Source organism: Pristiophorus japonicus, chromosome 9, assembly GCF_044704955.1.
Source record: "Pristiophorus japonicus isolate sPriJap1 chromosome 9, sPriJap1.hap1, whole genome shotgun sequence".
NCBI lineage: Eukaryota > Metazoa > Chordata > Chondrichthyes > Pristiophoridae > Pristiophorus > Pristiophorus japonicus.
Genome location: NC_091985.1, coordinates 163,892,250 through 163,916,458, shown reverse-complemented (window position 1 = coordinate 163,916,458; position 24,209 = coordinate 163,892,250).

Sequence of the window (24,209 nt, the reverse complement as noted above, 5' to 3'; positions counted from 1 at the left end):
ACTTCCCCCTCACACCACAAGCCTTTGTCACTTTCCAGCTCCCGATACAGTCTGCATTCTTTGCTCCGTTCCTGTTACCCGTGCCCTCACCTTAATGCGAGTCTTGTGCCTTTATGCTTTGAGGTAATTAGCAGCCAGAGACCAGCCTGTCCCTGAGCCTCCCAGTGACAGTGAGGAGGGAGAAGAGGATGAAGAACAAAGCACCATATTGTAAGGGATATAAATTGTAGCAGGCAAAAGAGCACAACACAATGCTGAAGGTGGTGAACGAATCAGTATTAGGAGGGTCTGAGAAATTGCCCATGTATGTAACACTTGCTAATGTAGGTATAGCACACTTATAACACATTACAACTGTATGGTTAACCTGAGTAACACTTAAACAGCCGAAGTCAGCAGTTGCAAATTTTGATTAGAAGTCTCTGAGAAAGAGATAAGAAAGCCAGTATTTTGGGAACAGTTACTTCAGGCAACATACAAACTGTGGCAAAGTACAAATGATGGAACAACACAATTAACATATGATGGGAGATGGACAATTGCATGTACCACTCAGAGCCAGTCTGATAAGAGTCGACACCTCAATGTAACTCCACGGATAGCAATAGACCTATCGATGATTTTGTCGGTAGGTAGCTCCTCTCCAAAATCTGTATAAATTATACTCAAAATCTCTTGTATTTTGAATGTTCCACAATTGAACCCTCTCTTGCATTTTCTCGAAATAAAGCCAGTTGAACCCAAAGTTTTGTTTGTTTAATTCCGTTTTACAGAGGGTGAAGGGCAAGGTGTCGATTATCTACATCAGTTAGTCCACCCAGAGGAAGGGAAGCCTTCCCTTTACCCCAACAATTGGTGCAGTGAGCAGGGTGCAGACCCTCCGACCTGGATGATGTGACAGCTAGCAATGGCAGTGAGTATGATTTGTATCACCTGCAACTTGTAGCATTGACAGGGAAGGAGATAATCTGTATAAAGAACTAGAAGGGTGTACTCTGTAGAACAAAGTTATAGCGAAGCACGGAAAGATGAAAACCAAGGTTGGGGACAGGTGTATTGCCTGAAAAAGAGGAACACAACATAAAAAGTGGGGTGGGCCCCAAAGTTGTTTAGGAAAACTGGCCAGTGGGATAAAATGAAGACCAAGGTGGTGGGGGGGTTTCTGAGATATGGACCAAAAGGGTCCCGGGTATAAATGCTAGCAGGAAAGATGAAAAATAAAACTGACACATCCAGTCGGAGTAACCAGATTAGGAAGGCAAGCAGTATTGTTAGTCCAGCCGGATGTTAGAGGGGTACAAAGGCTTGGAAACAGTACATGGAATCTGGTAGAGGGGTAAATACACCCAGACGAAAAAGTGTTTGTGATTAAGTTGGTGAAAAGACATAGAATAAGCTGTATTTAATTAAAATTTGGTGTGAATGTCTGCCTTTTAGTGAAAGTGTTCATGTGGAAGGTTTCTTGATTTTAAATAAGTGCGGGAAAAAAACATTGAATTCAAAAAGGACAGCTTGTGTTTATCAAAAGATAAAGATGCAACCTTGAAACTAGACTGTTAAAAGCAAAACAAATTGAAGGTCTAATGGGGAAAAAAGTGATTGCGATTGTCTTATGTAGTTTAAATTAACAAATTCATGGAGACACAAGCCCTCTGTGTAAAATGTTTGTTAGATCCAAAAACTAATACTAGTTCAAACATAGAAACATAGAAAATAGGTGCAGGAGCAGGCCATTCAGCCCATCAAGCCTGCACCACCACTCAATATGATCATGTCTGATCATGCAACTTCAGTAGCCTGCTTTCTCTTCATACCCACTGATCAACTTAGCCGTAAGGGCCACATCTAATTCCCTCTTGAATATATCCAATGAACTGGACTCCAAAACTTTCTGAGGTAGAGAATTCCACAGGTTCACCACTCTGGGTGAAAATGTTTCTCCAAATCTTGGTCCTATGGCTTACCCCTTATCCTTAGACTGTGACCCCTGGTTCTGGACTTCCCCAACATCGGGAACATTCTTCCTGCATCTAACCTGTCCTGTCCCGTCAGAATTTTACATGTTTCTATGAGATACCCTCTCAATCTTCTAAATTCCAGTGAGTATAAGCCTAGCCGATCCAGTCCATCTTCATATGTCAGTCCTGCCACCCCGGGAATCAGTCTGGTGAAACTTTGCTGCACTCCCTCAATAGCAAGCACGTCATTCCTCAGATTAGGAGACCAAAACTGCACACAATACTCAAGGTGTGGTCTCACCAAGGCCCAGTACAACTGCGGCACGACCCCCCCTGCTCAAATCCTCTCGCTATGAAGGCCAGCATGCCATTTGCTTTCTTTACTGCCTGCTGTACCTGCATGCCTACCTTCAGTGACTGATGTACCATGACACCCAGGTCTCTTTGCACCTCCCATTTTATTAATCTGTCACCATTCAGATAATAATCTGCCTTCCTGTTTTTGCCTCCAAATTGGATAACCTCACATTTATCCACATTATACTGTATTTACCATGCATTTGCCCATTCACCTAACATGTCCGAGTCACCCTGCAGCCTCTTAGCATCCTCCTCACAGCTCACACTGCCACCCAGCTTAGTGTCATCTGTAAACTTGGAGATATTACCTTCAATTCCTTCGTCCAAATCATTAATGTATATTGTAAATAGCTGGGGTCCCAGCACTGAGCCCTGCGGCACCCCACTAGTCATGGCCTGCCATTCTGAAAAGGACCCGTTTATTCCCATTCTTTGCTTCCTGTCTGCCAACCAGCTCTCTCTCCACTTCAATATATTACCCCCAATACCACGTATCTTAACTTTGCATGCTATTCTCTTGTGTGGGACCTTGTCAAAAGCCTTTTGAAAGTCCAAATACACCACAGCCACAAGTTCTCCCTTATCCACTCTACTGGTTCTATCCTCAAAAAATTCCAGAAGATTTGTCAAGCATGATTTCCCTTTCATAAATCCATGCTGACTTGGACCGACCCTGTTACTGCTTTCCAAATGCTCTGCTACTACATCTTTAATAATTGATTCCAGCATTTTCCCCACCACCGATGTCAGGCTAACCGGTCTATAATTCCCAGTTTTCTCTCTCCCTCCTGTTTTAAAAAGTGGGATTACATTAGCTACCCTCCAATCCAAAGGTACTGATCCAGAGTCCATGGAGTTTTGGAAAATGACCACCAATGCATCTATTATTTCGAGGGCCACTTCCTTAAGTACTCTGGGATGCAGACTATCAGGCCCTGGGGATTTATCGGCCTTCAGTCCCATCAGTTTCCCTAACACCATTTCCTGACTAATGAGATTTCCCTCAGTTCCACTTTGTCGCTAGACCCTCGGTCCCCCTAGTATTTTCGGGAAGTTATTCGTGTCTTTTATCGTGAATACAGAACCCAAGTATCTGTTCAATTGGTCTGCCATTTCCTTGTTCCTCATTATGAATTCAACAGATTCTGACTGCAAGGTGCCTACATTAGTCTTCACTAATCTTTTTCTCTTCAAATATCTATAGAAGCTTTTTATGTTCCCTGCAAGCTTACTCTCATACTCTATTTTCCCCCTCCTAATTAGACCCTAAGTCCTCCTCTGCTGAATTCTAAATTTCTCCCAGTCCTCAGGTTTGCTGCTTTTTCTGGCCAATTTATATGCCTCTTCCTTGGATTTAACACTATCCCTAATTTCCCTTGTTAGCCCTGGTTGAGCCACCTTTCCTGTTTTATTTTTACGCCAGACAGCGATGTAAAATAGTTGTAATTCATCCATGTGATCTTTAAATGCCTGTCATTGCCTATCCACTGTCAACCCTTTAAGTATCATTCGCCAGTCTATCCTAGTTGATATTGGCTGTGAAAAAGATGTGGGTTTAATTGTCGGGTAATTAACATAATGGCCACAGTGAAATCTCGGCTTTATTTGAAAGTGTGAATATTGGAAAAGAGATGAAAGACATTCTATTTTGATAATTTTAAATTACGAGAAAGTTTCACTGCAGTAAAGGAGCTTTACATTTCGGGTTTGAAAACCTTTTCAAAATGGACGGTGCTTATCGAGAAAATTCCCGAACAGTCTAAACAAGCAAGAGAGGGTTTTGAAAATAACGAGGGGAAATGATCTAAGCTATGCAAACTCAGCAAAGAAAGGAAAAAAAAACTGGGAATGAGAAAATGTTGCTGAGAGGACAATTCTTAAAAAAGATGGAACTGGCACAGAAATGTTATCTTCTGTGCCGAGAGAAATAAAACACAAGGTTTGCTCAGTGAACGGGATCTTAAAAAACGAAATGCTGGAATGTATATAGATTGTGTGAAAATGCAAAGCGTGTAGCCATTTCCCTGATTGTTTGACTATGATTTACAGAGCTAAGAAAAATAAGCCACAGTTGCCAGGTCTTTATTTTAAATTGTATTTCAGTAAACAAAATAGCTATTTAGCATGTGTGGTCTCGTTTTAAAATCAATTTTAAAAAAAACCTTTAGCAAGTATTTGAATTGGAAGTTTAGAAACAATTGGAGTTTAATCTGAAATGTTGTCTTTTCCGATGAGAATGTTTTATTTAAAGCTAATAATGACAGCTTTACGAATGATTTCTGCTGTTTTACCAGATTCCTGATTTCTAAGCAAGTTTGAAGGCACAAAGACTTGGGCGAAAAATTCTGATATCGGGAAAAGCTTTAAAAAAATTACGCGATGTCACATAATGACGTCAGCCTTCTTACAACCCTGCAAAGGAGTTAACCCTTTCCATTGACAGCTGTTTTATACTGGACATTATCAATTTGGGTTTATCAATAAAAGAAATGAAAAAGCAAGCATGGCAGCCAGAAGACTCAGCTGACAGACAGAGGACATCATGGAATAGTCAGAATAAGAATAGATACTCAAACAAAACAAATTCAAGAGTTAGAAGCTAAGAAAGATTAGCTGAAAGAGATAAAAGACAGGACCAGACTGATAGTACAGTGCTCAACCGTAGCAAAAAAATGCAAAAATTGGAATTCCTCAAGCACAGGATGTTTAAAGATGAGCTAGGAGAAGCCCATCAAAAGATAATTAAGTTGGGATTGAGAGTGTGGGATGAAACTTTGGAGTGGGCAGAACACATAGAGGAGTTAAAGTCAGAACAAAGGGAGACGATAGCAAAAATAGCAGCAGCGACGGTAGCAGCAGAGATGAAGGGGGAGGAGACACACCCCCGCACAGCTCCCCTGATATGTTTAGCTGCAATAAGGGAGGAGGCGCAGGAAGGCGAGGGCCCCAACAGGCAAAGAAGGGAGCACCCTTTTGCAGTATGTGGATGATATCCTTATTGCCTCCAGTACAGAACAACATCATGTACTAACTCTAATTATAGTGCTAGGAGCTCTACAGAGTGCGGGATTAAAAATAAATCCTAGGAAGTTGCAGGTAGGAAGGAGCGAAGCAACATATCTAGGATACATAATATCACAAGGGAAGAGACAGATACCCGAGGACAGAAAGGAAGTAATTCGATCAATGCCCAGGCCAGGAACTGTGAAAGGAGTCAGGCAGGTATTAGGGCTATTCAACTACTGCAGAAATGTTATTCCCCAATAGGCCAAGGTGGCCCAACCTGTACAGGACCTGGTCAAAGTGGTGAAACACTCCCAAGAGCCAGTAAACTAGGGCCCAGATCAGGAAACTGCATTTGTGCGTTTAAAACAAGCTCTCACATGTGCTCCAGCCCTGGGCCTACCCGACCAGAATAGGCCATTTCCCATCTATACTTACCATAGTAACGATCATTATAATGCGGTAGTGACTGAATTACATGGGGACAGACACAGGCCAGTGGCATATTACTCAGGTAAACCGCAACCTGTAGCTGCAGGACTGTCGAGGTGTGTTGCTGCCCTAGACTGTGCAGCATGGGCAATCAGAGTTAGCGAAACAATAATAATATCAGGACACATTATTCTACATACCCAGCATACCTTAGTAGAATTGATTAACACAGGAAGGTAAAACCGGTATCTGACGCACAAAGGGCTAGGTGGGAAGCAATGCTCTTACCCCCTCAATGGGATGTTAGCAATATCAACGGGACACCACGGATGGGATGGGCAGTGGTAGATAGCAGCGGACAGGTTAGAAGCGAAGGATGGTTAGGAGGGGGCTTATCAGCTCAAGTGGCTGAATTGGTGGCTCTCACTGAGTTTCTGAGGCTGGCTAAGGGAAACAGATAAAACATCTATACAGACGGTCGGTATGCTTTTGGAGTAGTGCATGATTATATGATAGCCTGGAGCAGGAGGACGGCCAATTAAACATGAGGAGATTGTTAAACAATTAGTGGAAGCCTCCCTCCTACCCCAAGAGTGTGCGATAATCAACATCAACAGGGAAATGCATGGGCAGACGAGGCAGCCAAGCGGGTGGCGGAGACAGGTACACTGGCCGGGGAAGCCCGGGTCGCAGCATGTACATCAGACCTGAGGAAGTAAAGATGCTTAAGGTACAGGGAGAAGCTACTCCACAGGAAAAGGAGGGGTGGAAGCAGAGAGGGGCCCAACAAGGGACTGACGGGATATGGAGGAAAGACGGGAATGTGGTGGCCCTGGAATGCATCCAGGGGAACCGATTAAATTTATACCACGGGTATGTCCATACAGGTAGAACCAACATGATAAGCTCGATGTCCAGATGCTGGTGGTGGAAGGGAATGGGTTGAGATAAAGAGAATCACTGTAGAAGGTGTCTGACGTGTGCAAAATACAACCCAGGGGGGAAAGTAAAGGTCAGAATGGGACATCAGCCCCGACCAAAAGGACCCTGGGAAAACTTACAGATAGATTTTACTGCACCATTACCCTGCAACAAGGGGAAGACATACTGCCTAGTGATAATAAACCAGTTTACAAAGTGGGTGGAAGCTTTCGCCACGAGAAATTGTTCAGCAGAAACCGTGGCCAGGATCCTAGCAGAAGAAATAATACCCTGATGGGGAATGCCACTGTAGCGAGACTCAGATCAAGGTACACACTTCACAGGGAAGATAATGAAACAGGCCTGTGCTTTACTAGGGATCAGGCAAAAATGAGGCTGCCAGAAGTTTTGGTTGCAGGAAACGAGGACGAAGGACCTTATAAAGACAGGATACGAAGGTCGAAATGGAAGTCTGTAAGTAGTTACATGATTTAAAAGCACAGACTAGAGATCAGCAAGTAATCAAGGACTTTGAGAACGACACTAAGGAACAGAAGGTCCAAATACTCCAAAGAGACCAATCAGGTGATGGTGAGGATGGTAAGGGACATGTGCGCCTGCGTAGTTATAAGGGGTATCGGCAAGTGGAAACACTAGACCCAGTTAAAAAAGTATGGTCACTAACTAACCAGTGACAGCCGGGAAATATTGTTTTATTGCAGGATTTTGGTGTTTGTGGGAACAACGCAGGGTAACGCAGCCTCGTATCAAGGACAAGAGGCTGAGGGACGGCAAGGTCTGTATTACAGGGACTTGGGCGACATTAGTTTAATAAAGATTTTAAAACGCTGATGGTGACGGACGGAGCAACAGTAGACTTAAATAACAGATATAAAACAACGTAACAAGCAAACGATACAACATTGGGCCAGTAATACGGGACCAATAATTAGTGGGAATAAGACCACGGTGTGTTTTATAATCGGGAGGAACAAAGATACTGCACCCGGGGGGAGGGGGTGCAGGTTTCACTCAACATCTATGAATGGTGGTGGAGGGATATCTCCCGAAATAGACCCACCAACATGGACCCACCCACTACTTTAGTAACAGTGAGCACGACCAGGGCCCCGACCAGCACAGCCCCAGTGCCACAAACATGTCCAACTGTGAATGCTGGGGCAAAAGGGGAATTGATAAGGCAGACCAAGGATAAGATACACTTCGGGGTACGTCAATAAATAATTACTGTATCCCTAAAAAACCATCCCCAACTTCTGCGGGTTAAACACTATGGGCCCAAGTTGCCACATGATTTGCGCCTGATTTTTAGGAGCAACTGGTGGAGAACGGACTATCTTAGAAATCGCAATTCTCCACATTTTTTTTTCTGTAGTTCTAGTCAGGTAGAACAGTTCTACTTTGGAACAGAATTTTTTCTTCAAAAGAGGACGTGTCCGGCCACTGACGCCTGATTTGAAAGTTTCCACAGTGAAAACGTACTCCAAACTAAAGTCGAATGGAGCAAGTGAAGATTTTTGTAGAACTGAAAAAACCTGTTCTACACATCAAAAAATCAGGCGCAGGTTACAAATTAGGCGTCCAGAACGAGGTGCAGGGGGAGAGAAGTCATTAAATTCTATAATAAATCCTTATTTATACTTATACAAATATTATTCAAATAAATCCAACCTGAATAAACATTTATAAGCAAAGAAAAGATTAAATAAACCATCTTCCTACCTGTGTGAAAGTGCTTCAGGCAGGCCTTTTGGGACCGAAGGCTGAACGGGCCGGCCCGAGACTTCGGGCAGGGCCTGTCCCCAGCACCAGATTTACAGGGAGGTGGGTCGGGTCGGGGAGGTTCGGTTCGGGTCGGGGGAGGGAGAGGTGGAGGGGGAGGGAGAGAGGGGGGGGGAGGGAGAGGGGGGGATGGGGGGGAGAGAGAGGGAGGGGGGGGAGAGAGAGGGGGGGGCGAGAGAGAGGGAGGGAGGGAGAGAGGCCAGGTCGGATCCAGTCCGGGAGCGGGAGTCGGGTCGGGTCGGGTCGGGTCCAGTGTGGGGGGGTCAGGTCGGGTCGGAGGGTGGGAGCGCGGGTCGGGTCGGGTCCAGTCGGCGGGGCGGGGAGCGGGAACAGGAGCGCGGGTCGGGTCGGATCGGGTCCAGTCGGGGGGTGGGGAGCGGGAACAGGAGCGGGTGTCGGGTCAGGTCCAGTCGGGGGGGGGTGGAGGGGGGAGCGGGTGTCGGGTCTGGTCCGGGGGCGGGGGAGCAGGAGCTGGCCATGGGAGGAGCCTTATTCACGCAGCCCCAGTGAGGCCATTCGGCCAGGGCTAGGGGCTGCGTGCTTCGGGCCCCTCCCACACAGTTCGCCGCCTGGAGCTACTGCACTTGCGTGCCCACTGTAGCGCGCATGTGCAGAGGTCCCGGCACTGTTTTCAGCGCAGGGACCTGGCTCCGCCCCCCTACAGCTCGTGCTGCGCTGCGCCAAGGGCCAGAGGACCTGCAGGTAGTTGGAGAATACCGAGGATTTTTTTAGGCGCACTTTGTGGCGCGAAACACGGGCGTCCAGGTCGGGACTGCGCCGTTCTAGACGCGTGTGGAAACTTGGGCCCATAAAGCCTGTATAAAAACCTGGCCCTGCGAGCACTTGAAAGCCCTGAATCAAAAAGCAGGAATTTTAATGTGCAAAGAGGGTCAGGTAAAAAGCAGGATCAGGGGAAAAAGAGGAATACTAGGAATGGTAGGCGCGAGATACGCGGCGAGATATGCGACGGGATATGAGGCGGGAGATGCGACGGTAAACACTATAGATGATCGAGTTGATGACCTAACACGAACCTTACAGGGATTGTTGGAGAGAAATGTAGGAGAAACTCGCGTGTGGTACCATGACAATCCAGAAATGTAACTGAAGAGAACAACATTACTAAGAGTCTCAGCATAGATGATTGTTATAAAAATAACCAATTTGCTTTATGTCGAGACCCACTACGAATGATCCAAGATGACTGTGGATATGACCAAGTGGACGGGTGCACCTTGAGTATCACCCCACTAACACAGGACTACGAAATTATCGCTGTTCCACGAGGAAATGGAGATTGTTGTGTGAGCACCACGGTAACTGAAATGAAGAAAGGAAGACCTCATGCACCATTGTGGATATTGGCTTCTGCTTTACTCCATTTGACAAAACCAATATAAATGGGTTTATTATAACCCCTGAACTTAAGGAAGAAACCATCGATGATGGACATTACCCGAGGAGGTTATGCGAAGGCCATCGGGCCACAAGGAAAACCGATACTCGAACTTAATGAGGAACAAACTCGACTGAATTGCACACAATGAAAGAGAATTCGACAACTTGAAGAAGACCCCTGGTGGAGGAAAGAAAGAAGAAACAGGATACCCCAGGTGGGGCAGAATTCGAACACCGAGAAAATGTGGGCGAGAAAGGACATATACACGCACTCAATGTACTGGTTGTAGTGCAAGGGAACTCACCTCGCTAGTATTATCCTGTAAAAAGGTATAACCGACGTAAGAGGCAGGCCCTAGCCCGTACAATAGTTAAAACATTGAATAAAGGGAATATAGACAGTCCGGCAGAAAGCACTTATTTAGCATTACCTTGATGGGAAAGCCAACAGGTAGGTCCTGCAGCTCGGGAAGTAGCGCTACCCAAGCGAAAGGACAACCCTGGAAGCTCACCCATGAGGAATTAATTGGGAAATGGCCTATCTTGGGCATATAGCCAAGGGTCTTTAGGGGGGAATTGTAAGGGACATAAATTGTAGCAGGCAAAAGAGCAGACAGATAGGTGGTCACAACACAATGCTAAAGGTGGTGAGCTAATCATTATAAGGAGGGTCTGAGAAATTGCCCGTGTATGTAACACTTGCTAATGTAGGTATAGCACACTTATAACTTATAACCGGATATAAAAGGGGTCAGAGAGTCTAATAAGGAGGAGGAACTGAGGGAAATCCTTATTAGTCAGGAATATGTGTTGGGGAAATTGATGGCATTGAAGGCCGATAAATTCCCAGGGCCTGATGGACTGCATCCCAGAGTACTTAAGGAGGTGGCCTTGGAAATAGCGGATGCATTGACAGTCATTTTCCAACATTCCATTGACGCTGGATCAGTTCCTATCAAGTGGAGGGTAGCCAATGTAACCCCACTTTTTAAAAAAGGAGGGAGAGAGAAAACAGGGAATTATAGCCCGGTCAGCCTGACATCAGTAGTGGGTAAAATGATGGAATCAATTATTAAGGATGTCATAGCAGTGCATTTGGAAAGAGGTGACATGATAGGTCCAAGTCAGCATGGATTTGTGAAAGGGAAATCATGCTTGACAAATCTTCTGGAATTTTTTGAGGATGTTTCCAGTAGAGTGGACAAGGGAGAACCAGTTGATGTGGTATATTTGGACTTTCAGAAGGCTTTCGACAAGGTCCCAGACAAGAGATTAATGTGCAAAGTTAAAGCACATGGGATTGGGGGTAGTGTGCTGACATGGATTGAGAACTGGTTGTCAGACAGGAAGCAAAGAATATGAGTAAATGGTGAATTTTCAGAATGGCAGGCAGTGACTAGTGGGGTACCGCAAGGTTCTGTGCTGGGGTCCCAGCTGTTTACACTGTACATTAATGATTTAGACGAGGGGATTAAATGTAGTATCTCCAAATTTGCGGATGACACTAAGTTGGGTGGCAGTGTGAGCTGCGAGGAGGATGCTATGAGGCTGCAGAGCAACTTGGATATGTTAGGTGAGTGGGCAAATGCAGGGCAGATGAAGTATAATGTGGATAAATGTGAGGTTATCCACTTTGGTGGTAAAAACAGAGAGACAGACTATTATCTGAATGGTGACAGATTAGGAAAAGGGGAGGTGCAACAAGACCTGGGTGTCATGGTACATCAGTCATTGAAGGTTGGCATACAGGTACAGCAGGCGGTTAAGAAAGCCAATGGCATGTTGGCCTTCATAGCGAGGGGATTTGAGTACAGGGGCAGGGAGGTGTTGCTACAGTTGTACAGGGCCTTGGTGAGGCCACACTTGGGGTATTATGTACAGTTTTGGTCTCCTAACTTGAGGAAGGACATTCTTGCTATTGAGTGAGTACAGCAAAGGTTCACCAAACTGATTTCCGGGATGGCGGGACTGGCCTATCAAGAAAGACTGGATCAACTGGGCTTGTATTCACTGGAGTTCAGAAGAATGAGAGGGGACCTCATAGAAATGTTTAAAATTCTGATGGGTTTAGACAGGTTAGATGCAGGAAGAATGTTCCCAATGTTGGAAAATCCAGAACCAGGGGACACAGTCTAAGGATAAGGGTAAGCCATTTAGGACCGAGATGAGGAGAAACTTCTTCACCCAGAGAGTGGTGAACCTGTGGAATTCTCTACCACAGAAAGTTGTTGAGGCCAATTCACTAAATATATTCAAAAAGGAGTGAGATGAAGTCCTTACTACTAGGGGGATCAAGGGATATGGCGAGAAAGCAGGAATGGGGTACTGAAGTTGCATGTTCAGCCATGAAGTCATTGAATGGCGGTGCAGGCTAGAAGGGCTGAATGGCCTACTCCTGGACCTATTTTCTATGTTTCTATGTTTCTATAACACATTACAACTGTATGGTTAACCTGAGTAACACTTAAACAGCCGAAGTCAGCAGTTGCAAATTTTGATTAGAAGTCTCTGAGGAAGAGATAAGAAAGCCAATATTTTGGGAACAGTTACTTCAGGCGACATACAGACTGTGGCAAAGTGCAAATGATGGAACAACAGAATTAACATATGATGGGAGATGGACAATTGCATGTACCACTCAGAGCCAGTCTGATAAGAGTCAACAACTCAATGTAACTCCGCAATAGACCTATCGATGATTTTGTAGGAGGGTAGCTCCTCTCCAAAATCTGTATAAATTATACTCGAAGCCTCTTGTATTTTGAATGTTCCACGATTGAACCCTCCCTTGCATTTGCTCGAAATAAAGCCGGTTGAGCCTGAAGGTTTGTTTGTTTAATTCCGTTATACAGAGGGCGAAGGGCAAGGTGTCGAATAGCTATATCAGGTAGTCCATCCCAAGGAAGAGAAACCTTCCTTTAACCCCAATAGTGTTATTGCATTTCTCACCCCCAGGCACCACCTCAGATACTGGCAGTACGTGATCTACACAGTCGGAGGGAGCGAGGAGGAGGAGGAGGAGGAGGGTGAGTCGTGGGAAGACCCAGCAGTCGGAGGGAGTGTCGGAGGAGGAGGAGGAGGAGGAGGAGGAGGGTGAGTCGTGGGAAGGCCCAGCAGTCGGAGGGCGTGTCGGAGGAGGAGGAGAAGGTGAGTCGTGGGAAGGCCCAGCAGTCAGAGGGAGTGTCGGAGGAGGAGGAGGAGAGGAGGAGGAGGAAGAGGGGGAGCGGTGAGTCGTGGGAAGGCCCAGCAGTCGGAGGGAGTGTCGGAGGAGGAGGAGGAGGAGCGGTGAGTCGTGGGAAGGCCCAGCAGTTGGAGGGAGTGTCGGAGGAGGAGGAGGAGGAGGAGGAGGTGAGTCGTGGGAAGGCCCAGCAGTCAGAGGGAGTGTCGGAGGAGGAGGAGGAGGAGGAGGAGGAGGTGAGTGTGGGAAGGCCCAGCAGTCGGAAGGAGTGTCAGAGGAGGAGGGGGCGGAGCGGTGAGTCATGGGAAGGTCCAGCAGTCGGAGGGGGTGTCGGAGGAGGAGGGGGAGGAGCGGTGAGTCGTGGGAAGGTCCAGCAGTCGGAGGGAGTGTCGGAGGAGGAGGAGGAGGAGGAGGAGGAGGAGGAGGTGAGTCGTGGGAAGGCCCGGCAGTCGGAGGGAGTGTCGGAGGAGGAGGAGGAGGAGGAGGTGAGTCGTGGGAAGGTCCAGCAGTCGGAGGGAGTGTCAGAGGAGGAGGAGGAGAAGGAGGAGGAGTGGTGAGTTGTGGGAAGGCCCAGCAGTCGGAGGGAGTGTCGGAGGAGGAGGAGGAGGAGAAAGAGGAGGAGCGGTGAGTCGTGGGAAGGCCCAGCAGTCGGAGGGAGTGTCGGAGGGAGTGTCGGAGGAGGAGGAGGAGAAGGAGGAGGAGTGGTGAGTTGTGGGAAGGCCCAGCAGTCGGAGGGAGTGTCGGAGGAGGAGGAGGAGGAGGAGGAGGAGGAGGAGGAGGAGAAGGAGGAGGAGAAGGAGGAGGAGGAGGAGGAGGAGGAGAAGGAGGAGGAGGAGGAGGAGGAGAAGGAGGAGGAGGAGCTGGTGCAGCTGCAGCAGGGAGAAGGCAAAAAAGAAGTAAAAAGAAATCGAAGTGTGATGTCACAGCCAAGGGGTAAGTGATTGGCTGGTGATTGCTGAGTAGTTTTTCTTCTTTTTCTTTTCCTATATCAGTAGGTATCCTTTGGCATTATTGCCAAATTAAATTAATTTAAAGGTTAAGTTATGGCAGGAGAGCCCAGACCCGTGTCATGCTCCTCCTATGTTATGTGGGAAGCCAAGGACACTTCCAGTGTCCCTGACGACGACATGTGGGGGAAGTGTATCCAGCTGCAGCTCCAGACAGACTGCATTGCGGTACTGTAGCTGCGCATGCATTCACTCTGGAACATCCACGATGCTGAGGATGCCATGAATAGCATGTTTAGTGAGTTGGTCACACCGCAGGTAAAGTTTACTCAGGCAGATAAGGAATGGGTGACCATCAGGCAGAGCAGTGGTAGGAAGGTAGTGAAGGGATCCCCTGTGGTCATCCCCCACCAAAACAGATACACCGCCTTGGGTGCTGTTGGGGGCGATGACTCTTCAGGGGAAGGCAGCAGCAGCTAAGTTCATGGCACTGTGGGTGGCTCTGCTGCACAGGAGAGCAGGAAAAAGAGTGGGATGGTATAGTGGTAGGGGAATCTATTTTCAGGGGAATAGATAGATGATTCTGCGGCCACAATCAAGACTCCAGGATGGTATGTTGCCTCCCTGGTGCATGTGTCAAGGATGACGTGGAGCGGCTGTGGGACATTTTGGAGAAGCAGGGTGAACAGCCAGTTGTGGTGCATATAGATACCAACGATGTAGTTAAAAAATGGGATAAGGTCCTACAAGCTGAATTTAGGGAGCTAGGAGTTAAATTAAAAAGTAGGACCGCAAGGGTAGTAATCTCAGGATTGCTACCAGTGCCACATGCTAGTCAGAATAGGAATTGCAGGATAGCGAAGATGAATATGTGGCTTGAAGTGTGGTGCAGGAGGGAGGGATTCATATTCTTGGGATATTAGAACCGGTTCTGGGACCAGTACAAAGTGGACAGTCTGCACTTGGGCAGGACCAGAACCAATATCCTTGTGGGAATGTTTGCGAGTGCTGTTGGGGAGGGGTTAAACTAATATGGCAGGGGGATGGGAACCTACGCAGTGAGACAGAGGGAAGTAGAATGGGGGCAGAAGCAAAAGATAGAAAGAAGAAAAGTAAAATTGGAGGGCAGAGAAACCCAAGGCAAAAATCAAAAAGGGCCACATTGCAGAAAAATTCTAAAGGGGCAAAGTGTGTTAAAAAGACAAGCCTGAAGACTCTGTGCTCAATGTGAGGAGTTTTCGTAATAAGGTAGATGAATTAACTGCGCAGGCAGCAATTAACGAATATGATTTAATTGGCATTACAAAGACATGGCTCCAGGGTGACCAAGCCTTGGAACTCAACATCCAGGGGTATTCAACAGTCAGGAAGGATAAACAGAAAGGAAAAGGAGATGGGTAGTGTTGCTGGTTAAAGAGGAAATTAACGCAATAGTAAGGAAGGACATTAGCTTGGATGATGTGGAATCTGTATGGGTAGAGCTGTGGAATACCAAAGGGCAGAAAACGCTAGTGGGAGTTGTGTACAGACTACCAAACAGTAGTAGTGAGGTTGGGGACAGCATCAAACAAGAAATTAGGGATGCGTGCAATAAAGGTACATCATGGGCTACATTAATCTACATATAGATTGTACGAGCCAAACTGGTAGCAATACGATGGAGGAGGATTTCCTAGAGTGTATTAGGGATGGTTTTCGAAACCAATATGTCGAGGAACCAACTACAGGACTGGCCATCCTAGACTGGGTGATGTTTAATTAGAAAGGACTAATTAGCAATCTTGTTGTGCGAGGCCCCTTGGGGAAGAGTGACCATAATATGGTAAAATTCTTTATTAAGATGGAGAGTGACACAGTTAATTCAGAGACTAGGGTCCTGAACTTAAGGAAAGGTAACTTCGATGGTATGAGGTGTGAATTGGCTAGAATAGACTGACAAAGGATACTTAAAGGGTTGACGGTGGATAGGCAATGGCAAACATTTAAAGGTCACATGGATGAACTTCAACAATTGTACATCCCTGTCTGGAGTAAAAATAAAACGGGGAAGGTGGCTCAACCGTGACTACAAGGGAAATTAAGCATTGTGTTAAATCCAAGGAAGAGGCATATAAATTGGCCAGAAAAAGAAGCAAACCTGAGCACTGGGAGAAATTTAGAATTCAGCAGAGGAGGACAAAGGGTTTAATTAGGACCGGGAAAAATGAGTCTGGGAGTAAGCTTGCAGGGAACATAAAAACTGACTGCAAAAGCTTCTATAGATATGTGAAGAGAAAAAAAATAGTGAAGACAAACATCGGTCACTTGCAGTCAGATTCAGGTGAATTTACAATGGGGAACAAAAAAATGGCAGACTAGTTGAACAAATACTTTGGTTCTGTCTTCACAAAGGAAGACACAAATAACCTTCTGGAAATACTAGGGGACCGAGGGTCTAGTGAGAAGGAGGAACTGAAGGAAATCCTTATTAATCGGGAAATTATGTTAGGGAAATTGATGGGATTGAAGGCCGATAAATCCGCGGGGCCTGATTGTCTGCATCACAGAGTACTTAAGGATGTGGCCCTAGAAATAGTGGATGCATTGATGATAATTTTCAACAGTCTACTGTCTCTGGATCAGTTCCTGTGGATTGGAGGGTAGCTAATGTAACACCAATTTTTAAAAAAGGAGGGAGAGAGAAAACGTGGAAATATAGATCGGCTGGTCTGACATCTGTAGTGGGGAAAATGTTGGAATCAATTATTAAAGATGAAATAGCAGCGCATTTGAAAAGCAGTGACAGGATCGGTCCAAGTCAACATGGACTTACGAAAGGGAAATCATGCTTGTCAAATCTTCTGGAATTTTTTGAGAATGTAACTAGTAGAGTGGACAGGGGAGAACCAGTGGATGTGGTGTATTTGGACTTTCAAAAGGCTTTTGACAAGGTCACACACAAGAGATTGGTGTCCAACTTAAAGCACATGGTATTGGTGGTAATGTATTGACGTGGATAGAGAACTGGTTGGCAGATAGGAAGCAGAGAGTCGGGATAAACGGGTCCTTTTCAGAATGGCAAACAGTACCTAGTGGGGTGCCGCAGGGCTCAATGCTGGGACCCCAGCAATTTACAATATACATCAATGATTTAGACAAAGGAATTGAATGTAATATCTCCAAGTTTGCAGATGACACTAAGTTGGGTGGCGGTGTGAGCTATGAGGAGGATGCTAAGATGCTGCAGGGTGACTTGGATAAGTTAGGTGAGTGGGCAAATGCATGGCAGATGCAGAATAATGTGGATAAATGTGAGGTTATCCACTTTGGTGGCAAAATCACGAAGGCAGAATATTATCTGAATGGCGGCAGATTAGGAAAAGGGGAGGTGCAACGAGACCTGGGTGTCATGGTACATCAGTCATTGAAAGTTGGCATGCAGGTACAGCAGGTGGTGAAGAAGGCAAATGGCATGTTGGCCTTCATAGCTAGGGGATTTGAGTATAGGAGCAGGGAGGTCTTACTGCAGTTGTACAGGGCCTTGGTGAGGCCTCACCTGGAATATTGTGTTCAGTTTTGGTCTCCTAATCTGAGGAAGGACGTTCTTGCTATTGAGGAAGTGCAGCGAAGGTTCACCAGACTGATTCCCGGGATGGCAGGACTGACATATGAGGAGAGACTGGATCGACTGGGCCAGCATTCACTGGAGTTTCGAAGGGGATCTCATAGAAGCATATAAAACTCTGTTGGGACTGGACAGGTTTGATGCAGGAAGAATGTACCTGATGTTGCGGAAGTCCAGAACCAGTGGACACTGTCTAAGGATAAGGGGTAAGAAATTTAGGACTGAGATGAGGAGAAACCTCTTCACTCAGAGAGTTGTTAACCTGTGGAATTCTCTACCGCAGAGAGTTATTGAGGCCAGTTCGTTGGTTTATATTCAAGAGGGAGTTAATTATGGCCCTTACGGCTAAAGGGATAAAGGGGTATGGAGAGAAAGCAGGAAAGGGGTACTGAGGTGAATGATAAGCCATGATCTTATTGAATGGTGTTGTGGGCTCAAAGGGCTGAATGGCCGAGTCCTGCACCTATTTTCTATGTTTTTATGTTTAGAGGCAAGTTCAGTCGAGGGGTCTGCACTGAGTGATGCACTGGGAGCAGTGGGCTGCAGCAAGCCCAGGGGGAAAGGGTACCTCAGGAACCAGCTCCCCGGAGGGTGAGTTCTGCTGCACAGGACTTAGATGAGGACCTCAATGTGGAGGCGTTCACAAAAAGGGTGATGGGTATGCAAACAGAGATCATCGGTGCAATGGTAAACGTGCTTGAGAGCCTCTCGGCAACGGTAAGGAGCCCGGAGAAGTCCGCCTCCAACATTGCACAGAGCTCTGCATCAACATGGAGCCCATCATTTCCAAACGTTAAAGGATAGTGGAGTCTCAGAGAGACCGTGGGGACCCAGACCTCCTTTCGGGTGTAATGGGCGATGTGGCAGCTTCCATTGCAGCACAGGTGGAAGTGAAGTAACGACTTAGTGCTGTGATGCAGTCAATGGTTGGTGGCATCGACTCTCAGACTGCTCTCATGCACTCTCAGCTGGATGCCAGGCAAGCTCTGACTGCTGCCGTCATCATTGGGTCCACCACAATCCACCAGGGATCTCACGGTATTGCAGCAGGCCAGCAATCTGTGCTCCAGCCGATTGGTGGCGATGCTGAGATGCTGCCCCGGGGGAGTGCCAGTGTATCAGTCAAGCAGGAACCTGCTGTCCTCTCTCTGGACAGGATAACAGCAATCCAGATCCAAGATCTGCCACTCTGCCATTGTCCTTGTCGCTCCTGTCATCCAGCCAGCCCAGATTGGTGCTGCACAGCCACATACCCACATACACCCCCACACACACACCCCACACACACCCCACACACACCCCACACACACCCCACACACACCCCACACATACACCCCACACACACTCACCCCACACACACTCACCCCACACACACTCACCCCACACACACTCACCCCACACACACTCACCCCACACACACACCCAACACACACACCCCCACACACAACCAGCGAGCTATTCTTTCTGATATGTGTCCCTGATTGCTCATTCTCTGACCTTATTCATCAGTCTATTACGGGGATCTTTTCGAAGGCCTTTTGAAAATCTAGATAAATTGCATCTACTGCATTACCATTCTCTACTCTCTCTGTTACCTCTTCAAAAAATTCAATGAGGTTGGTCAAGCAAGACTTTCCCTTTTGAAATCCATGCAGACTCATTTGTTATTATTTTTGGTTTCTAGATGCTCTTCTATTTTCTCCTTTCGTAAGGATTCCATTATTTTTCCTACCACTGATGTTAAGCTGAGTGGTCGATAATTCCCTGGACATGTTCTATCCCCTTCTCAAATATAGGTATTACTTTAGTTATCCACCAGTCCCTGGTACTAAACTTTTTTCGAACAAATTATTAAATATGTGTCGAAAGGTCTCTGTTATCTCTTTCCGAGATTATTTTAAAATGCATGGAGGTAATCTATCCGGACCAGGGGTTTTATCCTCTTTGAGTTTGATTAGTTTATTTAATATATCCCCTCTTTTTATTTTAAATGTACTTATCTCATTACTAATCTCTTCATCCAATGCTATGTCCATCTGTTCTACCTTCCTATTAAATACTGAAGCAAAATATATATTTGATATTTCTGTCATCTATCGTTACCTGTGGTATGATCCTGTCTGTCCGTTAAGGGCCCTATTGTTAGAAATAGCCAAGTTAGGTCTACCTCTGGTCACTTTAATAATCAGGATTGTCTGTAAACCAATCTTGTGGCATATTGTGTTTAATCAGAGTTTAAGACGGAATATTACACATTAGTTATACAGGAAAAACATATGACCATGACAATTAGCTGATAACAATCCAATCAGATAAATGGCTGGAGCACGAGAGCTGTTCTCTGGCTTGCAGCCTCTTTCTCTCCATCTAGAGCTTCCTTCGGTAAAGCATGGGATTGTTCTAAGAGTGTTCAACCAGCCCAACTTCTGTTTCACTCTCCCCTCACATCGTTTGTATGGACAACCTTGAGCAGGCTACTTTTATTCTCTTTTTAGGGGTGAGCCTGAAATGGAATATTGACATGACCTTTTGACCGATGGAGGTTCCCCTATAAATTCAATACCTAATGGGACTTTTAGTTCTTTGTCTCGATTCTTGTGTCAAATCTCCGCCCTAAATATATCTCATGTTCCATGTCCCATTTCTCTTTTCTGTGTACACTATCTCAGGATTTTTTCCTTTGAAATTCATGTCTTATCTCTTTATCCCTATCCTTCCTTTGTTCTCATGAAGTCCAAGCCAGAAACCTGCTCACTTCAAAGTGTTACCTCCTTTATGACATAGCAAATGTTCAACACATTGTCTTAAAGTTACATAAACAAAAGTAAAGTCTTAACTTCAACACAACAGATAATGGTTGTCATCGTGCAGAATGTTATAATATATCAACAGGGACCAAAATATTTGCAATGCTAAGCATCTAATACCAGTATGAGAAGACACTTTGGATCCAGTTCTAACATAACGATTTAAACAGAGCATCCTTCATGTCAGTTTTATACATTTTGAACCCCTGATTACTAACACTATTCACATCCCAAACTTGCTTTTTTATTGATAAGCCTGTAAAATATTTTACTATTTTGTTGCATGTTCCTTGATAATTTAATTTCATAGTTCCCTTTTGCCTTCATAATTGTTTTTTGATGTCTCTCCTAATCTTTTCATATTCTCCCTTATCATGCACTCCCCTGCTATCTATGTACTTAATGTATTCCTCTTCCCTTATCCTCAATTGTTCCCTTATTGCTTTATTCATCCATGGAGTCTCAATAGTGTTTAGTTGATTATTTCCTTTTAGCAGAATATATTGCTCCTCTACTCTATTGGACACAATTTTAAATGTTTCCCATTGCTGCTGTAAATCATTTTTTGCCAATATTGTTGCCCATTTTAATTTCCAAAGATCTATTCTCAGCCCTTCAAAATCAAATTTTCTCCAATGTATCACCCTGGTTTTCATCATACGTATGTCCTTCTCAATTATCATCTTAAAGTATATTATATTATGGTCACTATTGCCTAGATGTTCCCCTACTTTTAATTATTTTATCTGCTCTGGTTCATTCCCCATTAATAGATCCAATAGCGAATCCTCCCCAGTTGGGCTTTTTACATGTTGGTTTAGAAAGGAGTCCTGTACACATTGTAGAAACTCGATTCCCTTACCCCTGTTACCTCTCACTTCTGTCCAATTAATATCGGAGTAGTTGAAATCCCCCATGATTATTATTCTATGTTTTGTACAAATTTCCCTAATTTGTCTGCATATTTCTTTCTCCACCTCCCTTCCACTGTTCGGTGGTCTGTAGACTACACCTATTAGTGCCATTGATCCCTTATTATCTTTTATCTCTGACTTATGGATTCTACCTTGTCTTGCTGATAGCTGTGTTGCTTTTTTCTACTGCCATTATGTTATCCCTAAGAAGTACAACTACTCCACCTTCTCTTAATCTCTCTCGATCTTTTCTAAGTATGTTATACCCTGCAATGTTGAATTCCCAGTCCTGGTTTTTCTGTCGGCATGTCTCAGTAATCCCCACTATGTCTGGTTTCTCACAATGCAAGATTGTCTCAGGCACCGCTATTTTATTACAGACACTGTGTGCATTGCTTTACAGACAGTTTAACTCATTTTAATAGGATTTACTCTCACTTTACATTTTACCATCATTTTAGACTCCCATTCTATCACTCTATTTATTCCCTTGAAATCAATGTTCTCTCTTACTTTATTATTTTCTAACTTCTTTTTAGAAACATAGAAAATAGGTGCAGGAATAGACCATACGGCCTTTCGAGCCTGCATTGCCATTCAATGTGTTCATGGCTGAACATGCAAATTCAGTTCCCCATTCCTGCTTTCTCGCCATACCCCTCGATCCCCCTCGTAGTAAGGACTACATCTAACTCCTTTTTGAATATATTTAGTGAATTGGCCTCAACAACTTTCTGTGGTAGAGAATTCCACAGGTTCACCACTCTCTGGGTGAAGAAGTTTCTCCTCATCTCGGTCCTAAATGGCTTACCCCTTATCCTTAGACTGTGACCCCTGGTTCTGGACTTCCCCAACATTGGGAACATTCTTCCTGCATCTAACCTGTCTAAACCCGTCAGAATTTTAAACGTTTCTCTGAGATCCCCTCTCATTCTTCTGAACTCCAGTGAATACAAGCCCAGTTGATCCAGTCTTTCTTGATAGGTCAGTCCCGCCATCCCGGGAATCAGTCTGGTGAACCTTCACTCCACTCCCTCAATAGCAAGAATGTCCTTCCTCAAGTTAGGAGACCAAAACTGTACACAGTACTCCAGGTGTGGCCTCACCAAGACTCTGTACAACTGTAGTAACACCTCCCTGCCCCTGTACTCAAATCCCCTCGCTATGAAGGCCAACATGCCATTTGCTTTCTTAACCACCTGCTGTACCTGCATGCCAATCTTCAATGACTGATGTACCATGACACCCAGGTCTCGTTGCACCTCCCCTTTTCCTAATCTGTCACCATTCAGATAATAGTCTGTCTCTCTGTTTTTACTACCAAAGTGGATAACCTCACATTTATCCACATTATACTTCATCTGCCATGCATTTGCCCACTCACCTAACATATCCAAGTCACTCTGCAGCCTCATAGCATCCTCCTCGCAGCTCACACTGCCACCCAACTTAGCATCATCCGCAAATTTGGAAATACTACATTTAATCCCCTCGTCTAAATCATTAATGTACAATGTAAACAGCTGGGGCCCCAGCACAGAACCTTGTGGTACCCCACTAGTCACTGCTTGCCATTCTGAAAAGTCCCCATTTACTCCTACTCTTTGCTTCCTGTCTGCCAACCAGTTCTCAATCCACGTCAGCACACTTTCCACAATCCCATGTGCTTTAACTTTGCACATTAATCTCTTGTGTGGGACCTTGTCGAAAGCCTTCTGAAAGCCCAAATATACCACATCAACTGGTTCTCCCTTGTCCACTCTACTAGAAACATCCTCAAAAAATTCCAGAAGATTTGTCAAGCATGATTTTCCTTTCACAAATCGATGCTGACTTGGACCTATCATGTCACCTCTTTCCAAATGCGCTGCTATGACATCCTTAATAATTGATTCCATCATTTTACCCACTACCGATGTCAGGCTGACTGGTTTATAATTCCCTATTTTCTCTCTTCCTTCTTTTTTGAAAAGTGGGGTTACATTGGCTACCCTCCACTCCATAGGAACTGATCCAGAGTCTATGGAATGTTGGAAAATGACTGTCAATGCATCCACTATTTCCAAGGCCACCTCCTTAAGTACTCTGGGATGCAGTCCATCAGGCCCTGGGGATTTATCAGCCTTCAATCCCATCAATTTCCCCAACACAATTTCCTGACTAATAAGGATTTCCCTCAGTTCCTCATTCTTACTAGACCCTCTGACCCCTTTTTTATCCGGAAGGTTGTTTGTGTCCTCCTTAGTGAATACCGAACCAAAGTACTTGTTCAATTGGTCTGCCATTTCTTTGTTCCCCGTCATGACTTCCCCTGATTCTGACTGTAGGAGACCTACATTTGTCTTTACTAACCTTTTTCTCTTTACATATCTGTAGAAGCTTTTGCAGTCCATCTTAATGTTCCCTGCAAGCTTCCTCTCGTACTCTATTTTTCCTGCCCTAATCAAACCCTTTGTCATCCTCTGCTGAGTTCGAAATTTTTCCCAATCCCCGGGTTCGCTGCTACTTCTGGCCAATTTGTGTGCCACTTCCTTGGCTTTAATACTATCCCTGATTTCCCTGATAGCCACGGTTGAGCCAGCTTCCCTTTTTATTTTTACGCCAGACAGGCATGTACAATTGTTGTTGTTCATCAATGCGGTCTCTAAATGTCTGCCATTGCCCATCCACTGTCAACCCCTTAAGTACCATTCGCCAATCTATCCTAGCCAATTCATGCTTCCTACCTTCCAAGTTACCCTTCTTTAAGTTCTGGACCATGGTCTCTTAACTAACTGTTTCATTCTCCATCCTAATGTAGAACTCCACCATGTTATGGTCACTCTTCCCCAAAGGGCCTCGCACAACGAGATTGCTAATTAATCCTCTCTCATTAAACAACACC